This window comes from Spermophilus citellus, assembly GCF_964194105.1.
Source record: "Spermophilus citellus genome assembly, chromosome: 12".
Lineage (NCBI taxonomy): Eukaryota > Metazoa > Chordata > Mammalia > Rodentia > Sciuridae > Spermophilus > Spermophilus citellus.
Genome location: NC_138198.1, coordinates 15,056,057 through 15,062,984, shown reverse-complemented (window position 1 = coordinate 15,062,984; position 6,928 = coordinate 15,056,057).

The following is a 6,928-nucleotide window of genomic DNA, read 5'->3' as shown; positions in this document are numbered from 1 at the left end:
TCTCCCCTTTCTTGTTTTTTAAGACCTTTCAAATGAAAGGTCTTCAAATTTTTTTACTGTCAGTGGAGACAAAAAATAGGGTAAAATTGGCAACAGCAAGCACAAAATAATCCCAATATTAATAAAATGCACCTATGAATAATTGTTTGACCCATGTAAAGTTGGGTAACCAAGAAGTTAGACTATCCAATAAGTCTAAACCTCCATCATCTTGCTGGACCTTTTTAATGATATCTTTAAGGTAGTCTAACTCCTTTGAGATAGAACAACTATTGTCACTTAAATTGAAGCAGTATTATTAAACTCCCGACATCCTTTATAATGTAATAATGACAATCAATTGCGGCCCGATTGTCAAGAATAGCTAGTGCAAAAGCACAAGATGTCTATGTAGGGGCATTACCCGTTTTTAAACCAGGCTTGCCCATGGTGGCAGAACAAAGTAATCAATGAGACATGTAAGCAGTTACCTTATCAGACCTGTGGGCACCAGCTCAGATGAACCCAGAATGGGTGTCAATATAAACATGAAGAAAGGAGTGAGGATGAAAAGGAGGGAAGTGGGTAACATCCGTTTGTCAGAGTGCATTAGAACGTAGGCCTCCTGGATTCACAGACTCCCACATAGGGGCCGGGAGAGGTCCCAGTGAGAACAGTTGTTGACGGCAGCATGAGCCTGCTGAACAGAGCTGGGAAACATTTTTATTAGTGATTGAGCATTTTGATGAAAAATCCATAGGATTTTACAGTATCTGAAAAATAAAGGACAAAAGGATTTCATAGTTCCATCTGCGTGAGCGTCACCGCCCATCAAAGGTCCAGGAATCGTGGTGTGGCTGTGCATGTGAGCAAAGAGGATAGGACACATAGACCCTGCAAAAGGTCTGAAGGGTTAAAAAAAACTCCAGTAAATTGGAATCCAAACAAGGGAATAACACAGCTATGAAAATAGGAGGAACAGTTTAGTTATATATTGAGAATCTGTAATAATGTTTAAAGTAGTAGAAAACAGTTTTAGCGCCAGGACAATGGCAGCTGACTCAACTTGTTGTGGAGAGACTTGTGGTAGGGTATAATGTCAGTCCATCTATCATTATTAAGAACAGATATTATTTCTCTTTATTTACTTTTATCTGTATACATCTTTAATCCATCTATAAGAGGAATGGTAGAAATAACATTTTTACCATTAAAATTATTAAATATAACAAAGAGAATTGTCCATCATGAGGCATGTGAAAATCAACTGGTGCTAAAATATCTGTTAATACAACTTGATAGTAGAGGAAAACTGTAAGTATTGGAGATATGAAGTTTTTTTTATAAGTAAGGTATAAAACATGAATGTCCATGCCTGTGAAGGATAAAATTTCAATATGATCATCAGTAAGTAACTGAGCATACATAACAGTAAAATGCAAAATATCATAGCCTGAAAAATGAGGGCAATATAATTATTTCAACATATATAATTTTTATTGTAATTAGCAACTACTGTAAAAGTATAAGGTATTTTAAAAACTATCAATGACAATGACACATTAGATATTGAAAATTGATCCACTGTTATTATTGATGATTCTTTTTAATTTTCCTTAAAGCCTGTTTTAAAGAAGGAGTTAAATAAAGAAAGGATGCAGCATCCTGTTTCTTAAACAACTGGAAAAAATGAGAGTTCAGTTTGGCATCAGCTGTAATTTTTTATTTATGTATTTAAGAAACTATACTTAGGAAGATTAATCCCATTTATGTTAAATCTAATTTACTTATTTTAATTGTAACATAAAAACATAAGAAAATCATGATTAATAGCATTAATCATCCCTGTTTTGTTGAAAAAATTTAGAAGAACATTTTATTTTAGATAATTTTTAGAAATTAAGACTTTATTGTTTGGTCACCTAGAAAAACCCATAAGTCAGAACTTTAAAGACATCCATATATTTAATTATTTGATTTGAATTAAATTATTTGGATTCATTTAATCATTTAAATTTTTATTTATGAGTGCTCATTTGTCTAAATGTCAATTTTGATATTAAGTACATAATATATAGACAGAAGACAGGCCTGTACAATTGGAAATGCCAGGTATAGAAGTCTAACAGGTATCATGGACACTGAAATCAAGAGTTTCAGGTTACACTAATATGGCATTATGTAAAAATGCGAATATGTAACAGATGTGATTCTGCAATCTGTATTTGGGGTGAAAATGGGAGTTCAAAGCACAATTTGAGTCTAATGTATGAAAGATGATATATCATGAACTATGTAATGCGATAAATAATCAATAAAAAAAAAAAAAAAAAAAAAAAAAGAGTTTCAGGTTAGCAGACATTTTTGTCCTTGATACTTATCAGACCCATTCCCAACATAACCATATTTATATCCTCCTTAGGATTTATTAAAAGAAATTTTTGAATGTATTTGAGAGTTAACTCTGGAGAAATTGGCCTTTGGATAAAGACAGTATGTAAAAACCTTTATAGTTAGATAAAACAGATTGATCAGAAAAATACATCAACTTCTATGAATATTTAAAAACTTTCATCGCCATAATACCAAGTTTTTTTTTTTAATCAGGTCAGAGTGTGCTTTTAGCTCAGATAAGAGCCAATTGGAAGCCTGTGAAAGTTTTAAGAAAAAACTTATTTTGAAAGGGTAAAGTTTCTAAACTGCAAAGCCTGGGTTAAAAAGTAAAGGACTAGATATTGTAGAGTTTCTGAACTGCACACAGAACCTGAAATTCCTGAGGCAGTTAAGACAATGCCCTACTGGCCATTTAGTTGTTTAATAACCTAGGATCCTGTGTAGTCTGGCACGTAGGCATCCAGGGCCCAAAACCAATCAGTTTAAATGTGTACCCCACTTAGGAGTGACCAATCACCCCCGCCCAACCTGTTCTCGCCAATGAATGTACTAATCATGTCTAAGAGTTGCTGTTCAATTTTCCCGCGCCTCATGCTGATTTGTTCTGATGTGTGCAAAGCCCCCGCCCTCCCCCAAAAGTGTACTTAAGCACTGCTCAACCCTTGCCTGGGGCTCTGGGCTCCTCTCCCTTCTTTCCCTTCTTGAGTGGGCACGGAGCCCCAGCATGCTGGAACAATAAATCCCCTTCTGCCAATTGCATGAGTGGTCTCTTGGTGGTCTCTTCCTCCGACGCTTCGCCGGTCCCTTACAATTTCAAAAAGAAAGCTATAGGGCTGGGGATGTGGCTCAAGCGGTAGCGCGCTCGCCGGCATGCTTGCGGCCCGGGTTCGATTCTCAGCACCACATACAAACAAAGATGTTGTGTCTGCCAAGAACTAAAACAATAAATATTAAAACAAACTCTCTCTCTCTCTCTCTCTCTCTCTCTCTCTCTCTCTCTCTCTCTCTCTCTCTCTCTCTCTCTCTCCTTAAAAAAAAGCTATACATTTAGAATGTTTCTACTTTTCTTTCTGTGCTGTAACATTAGGGAGTATCTGGTCAAGAAATCCAGCTGAACACAAATAAGGCAGCCAGGCAAGCAGTTTGGATTTTAAAGAGACACTTTTTTCCTTTTGTCTTAACTGGTTTTTCTTAAGCCTAGTGAATCTTGTAGGTCCTGTAATTTACATTTTAAATATAAGACTGGGAAAGTTATAGACCCAGCAGAAGTTAAAAGGTGAGTAAAGCTGTTAAAAGCATTTTTCTTTTCTTGTATCAAGATAATGCTCTTGACGCATGATGTTGCAGTTTACATTTTTTTTGTGGAGAGGTATTTTTTCTCTTTTTGTTTTAAATCTTGCAAATCTTGTAACAGTTTCCACATATGGTTGAGTATAAGTAATGATTTCTTGTGGATTGGAAAGGACAGAGCATGGTAGCCACAGAGAGCTTTTGGATCCTTGTTTATTTTTCTTTCCTTTGCGCCAGACCAGGCTGGCCTCTTGAGGCCATGCATAAAGCCATACCATAAAAGTATTTATCACCATGACATTAGTATTTGTGTCCAATAACCCTGTAATTGACTGCTCATTTAAACAAAGAGCAAATTTAGGCTTATTTACAGTAACTGATAAACATGTTTCAGTGACAGTAGAGTCAAACCTTGTATCTTCCTTTCATTTAAAGGTTGTAACTCTTTCAATACAGCAAAAGGTAACTGTTCATATTTTGGTTGGTTAGCAGAATTTGTCTTAATAGGACAGACAGGTAAGTTATGAGACTCCCCCCTCCTCCACAGCTTGTCCCAACACTCAGTTAACTGGGATCTAGCTGGGGGCGGGGCAGCTTCCACAGCTGGCCACGAAGGCAGTGGCAGTGAGTTAGAGGAGTCATGCGTGGAGGGCTCTGGGCAGAGTGTTGTGGTCAGGGTTGTGCCACCACTTCAAGGGGAGCAGCAGGGGACTTAAAGGGGCCAAATAGCCAGACACAGAAGGAGAAGGGCAGGCAGGTTGATAAATAGAGGATTTATCAATTACATCTGTACACAGGAATAGAAGTTCATGTGTCTCACCTATTTTCTCCCAGTCTTCAAATTTATTTTTTTGTTGTTGTTGTTTTTTTTCCCTTCATATCTTCTTTTTTTTATTGGTTGTTCACAACATTACAAAGCTCTTGACATATCGTATTTCATACATTAGAATCAAGTGGGTTATGAACTCCCATTTTTACCCCAAATACAGATTGCAAAATCACATCAGTTACACATCACATTTTTACATACTGCCATATTGGTGACTGTTGTATTCTGCTACCTTTCCTATCCTCTACTATCCCCCCTCCCCTCCCCTCCCATCTTCTGTCTCTACCCCATCTACTGTAATTCATTTCCCTCCGTGTTTGTTATCCCATTCCCCTCATAACCTCTTATATGTAATTTTGTATAACAATGAGGGTCTCCCTCCATTTCCATGCAATTTCCCTTTTTTTCCCTTTCCCTCCCACCTCATGTCTCTGTTTAATGTTAATCTTTTCTTCCTGCTCTTCCTCCCTGTTCTGTTCTTAGTTGCTCTCATTATATCAAAGAAGACATTTGGTATTTGTTTTTTAGGGATTGGCTAGCTTCACTAAGCATAATCTGCTCTAGTGCCATCCATTTCCCTGCAAATTCCATGATTTTGTCATTTTTTAGTGCTGCGTAATACTCCATGGTGTATAAATGCCACATTTTTTTTATCCATTCATCTATTGAAGGGCATCTGGGTTGATTCCACAGTCTAGCAATTGTGAATTGTGCTGCTATGAACATCGATGTGGCAGTATCCCTGTAGTGTGCTCTTTTAAGGTCTTCAGGAAATAGTCCAAGAAGGGCAATAGCTGGGTCAAATGGTGGTTCCATTCCCAGCTTTCCCAGGAATCTCCATACTGCTTTCCAAATTGGCCGCACCCGTTTGCAGTCCCACCAGCAGTGTACAAGAGTACCCTTTTCCCCACATCCTCGCCAGCACTCATTGTTGTTTGACTTCATCATGGCTGCCAATCTTACTGGGGTGAGATGGTATCTTAGGGTGGTTTTGATTTGCATTTCCTTGACTGCTAGAGATGGTGAGCATTTTTTCATGTACTTGTTGATTGATTGTATGTCCTCCTCTGTGAAGTGTTTGTTCATGTCCTTGGCCCATTTGTTGATTGGGTTATTTGTTTTCTTATTGTCTAATTTTTTGAGTTCTTTGTATACTCTGGATATTAGGGCTTTATCTGAAGTGTGAGGAGTAAAAATTTGTTCCCAGGATGTAGGCTCCCTATTTACCTCTCTTATTGTTTCTCTTGCTGAGAAAAAACTTTTTAGTTTGAGTAAGTCCCATTTGTTGATTCTTGTTATTAACTCTTGTGCTATAGGTGTCCTATTAAGGAATTTTGAGCCCGACCCCACAATTTGTAGATCGGAGCCAACTTTTTCTTCTATCAGACGGAGAGTCTCTGATTTGATATCTAGCTCCTTGATCCACTTTGAGTTGACTTTTGTGCATGGCGAGAGGAGGGGATTCAGTTTCATTTTGTTGCATATGGATTTCCAGTTTTCCCAACACCATTTGTTGAAGATGCTATCCTTTCTACATTGCATGTTTTTAGCTCCTTTATCAAATATAAGATAGTTGTAGCTTTGTGGATTAGTCTCTGTGTCCTCTATTCTGTACCATTGGTCCACCCGCCTGTTTTGGTACCAGTACCATGCTGTTTTTATTACTATTGCTCTGTAATATAGTTTGAAATCTGGTATCGCTATACCACCTGATTCATACTTCCTGCTTAGAATTGTTTTTGCTATTCTGGGTCTTTTATTTTTCCATATGAATTTCACGATTGCTTTATCTATTTCTACAAGAAATGCCATTGGGATTTTGATTGGCATTGCATTAACCTATAGAGAACTTTTGGTAATATCGCCATTTGGATGATGTTAGTTCTGCCTATCCATGAGCAAGGTATATTTTTCCATCTTCTAAGATCCTCTTCTATTTCTCTCTTTAGGGTTCTGTAGTTTTCATTGTATAGGTCTTTCACCTCTTTTGTTAGGTTGATTCCCAAGTATTTTATTTATTTTTTTTTTGAGGATATTGTGAATGGAGTGTTTTTCCTCATTTCTGTTTCAGAAGTTTTGTCGCTGATATACAGAAATGCCTTTGATTTATGTGTGTTGATTTTATATCCTGCCACTTTGCTGAATTCATTTATTAGTTCTAGTAGTTTTTTTTGTAGACCCTTTTGGGTCTTCTAGGTATAGAGTCATGTCATCCACAAATAGTGATAATTTAAGTTCTTCTTTTCCTTTTTTTATGCCTTTAATTTCTTTCGTCTGTCTAATTGCTCTGGCCAGTGTTTCGAGAACTATATTGAATAGAAGTGGTGATAGAGGGCATCCCTGTCTTGTTCCAGATTTTAGAGGGAATGCCTTCAGTTTTTCTCCATTCAGAATGATGCTAGCCTGAGGCTTAGCATAGATAGCTTTTACAATGTT